The sequence below is a fragment of the Limulus polyphemus genome, unplaced genomic scaffold (genome assembly GCF_000517525.1).
Source record: "Limulus polyphemus unplaced genomic scaffold, Limulus_polyphemus-2.1.2 Scaffold709, whole genome shotgun sequence".
Taxonomy (NCBI): Eukaryota; Metazoa; Arthropoda; class Merostomata; order Xiphosura; family Limulidae; genus Limulus; species Limulus polyphemus.
This window is the reverse complement of record NW_013666319.1, coordinates 177128-179052: the sequence shown is the minus strand read 5'-3', so window position 1 is coordinate 179052 and position 1925 is coordinate 177128.

The following is a 1925-nucleotide window of genomic DNA, read 5'->3' as shown; positions in this document are numbered from 1 at the left end:
ATTTTATAGAGGATGAAATAGATATGGCGGTGAGAGTATTTTTTGATATTCTAGATAGAAAAAGGATAAGCCTGATAAAATAAATGTTGTTTTCGATGACATCAAGCAGCAAAGATTGAACAAACACCTTCAAAAACATGAGTAATGAGCACCTGGAAGACATATATCAGGAAAATAAATATCCTGAAGAATAAAGCGAATACAAAATGAAGAGGAGACTTTGGGGAATACAAGGTAACGGACACATATATATAGGAAGATAAGCTAGAAGTAAAGGATGGCTTAAATGGCACAGGTGAAGAACAACAGCGAAAGAGATGTAAGCCTAGAGAAAGACGTACATAGGGGTTCGTTAAAGTTGTGAAGCAGTCACAGATCTAGAAGTGTTCGATGTGATTTTTTTCAGACATATTCTCCATTGTTAACTTCGACTCAAAATTGAGAGAATTCGGGTACATCTCTAAACTTTGGTTTGTATATAATTCCACTATTGATTGCTTAAACTAGTATCTTAAAAATCATACCTTTTCAGTTTCGCAAATTTCGACTGTCATTGTTATTTTCTTTCACCTATTAGGCTTTAATGACCAGAAATATGACCTTTTTGAGGTCAATGGTTTAACATTTTCTTAAAGTACAGAGCTCTCCTAAACCTTTAACTGTTCTCTGATTGGTAAAACTTGGAAAAATAGTATAACTACACGTTGTTTGTAATACTTAAATTTGAAGATTTCCAGTTATTTTTGATGGAGTCAAGTTAATGCCATATCCTTCAACTACTATATGTAAGCTAGTAGTTATATGTAAGCTTACTGTAATGTTTAGTGTTGCTAACTTCTGTAGTCACCTATAATGCAGTTGACATCAGTGAATACAACAAAAAATTCTGAATAAATTGCTTCATGTTTCGTTTTTATGAAGTGTGGCTCCTTTGTGATTTTTATGAGTAACTCTTTTCTTCATCTATGTCCTTTCACTTTACAACCTCAGCCTTTTCTTTCCCAGATATTCATCTGTCAGTCAGCTTTTAGGTCCTTCTGTTACTGTAAAGGTTCTTTACCTGTGCATGTCTTCACACAAATATACAGATAGAGTTACGAAGCATAAGTTTGTACTATTACTAGAATTTAATTTTACAAATGAGTGCTGCTGTTTATTCTTTTTACATTTTTAGCATCTTCAAGTGTTCTCATACTTTGTCAGTAGTTCTATATCTTCAAGTGTTCTCATACTTTGTCAGTAGTTCTATATCTTCAAGTGTTCTCATACTTTGTCAGTAGTTCTATATCTTCAAGTGTTCTCATACTTTGTCAGCAGTTCTATATCTTCAAGTGTTCTCATACTTTGTCAGTAGTTCTCTCTCTTCTCTCTTGTTTTTTTTTCTTTTTGTCAAACACTCTTTCATCACATAGCCAACGACATTAGTGTTAAGTCTAGAAGAACATCTACGGAGGCTAGCTGGCCACAAAGAAAGAAAGAGAAATCGACAAGAATACTCTTTTTCACTGCGATAAGCATTTTAAGGGTTGAATATCTAGCCACTGGCTGAAAATATGATAGTTGGGACTTGAGGAGCCTCCTAATAGGTTAATATTCTAGGTGAGCCGTAGCTATGATGTGGCGAAGCAGTTAGTAGATCAACTATATAGAGCAGTCATCCATAGAAACGATGACCTTACTGGGGAAGCCTCTTCCCAGTGCCTAGAATATTAACATACAACATGTAGGATATACTACAGTGGATGTACCACTCATCCACAAGAGGCCAGGGATTGACTAGCCCACCATGTTCTTCACAGAAAGGAAAGGTTTTGGTTTGGTTTGGTTTCTTTAAAAGTTCGCGCAAAGCTATACTAGGGCTATCTGCGTTAGCCGTCCCTAATTTAGCAGTGAAAGACTAAAGGGAAGGCAGTTAGTCATCACCA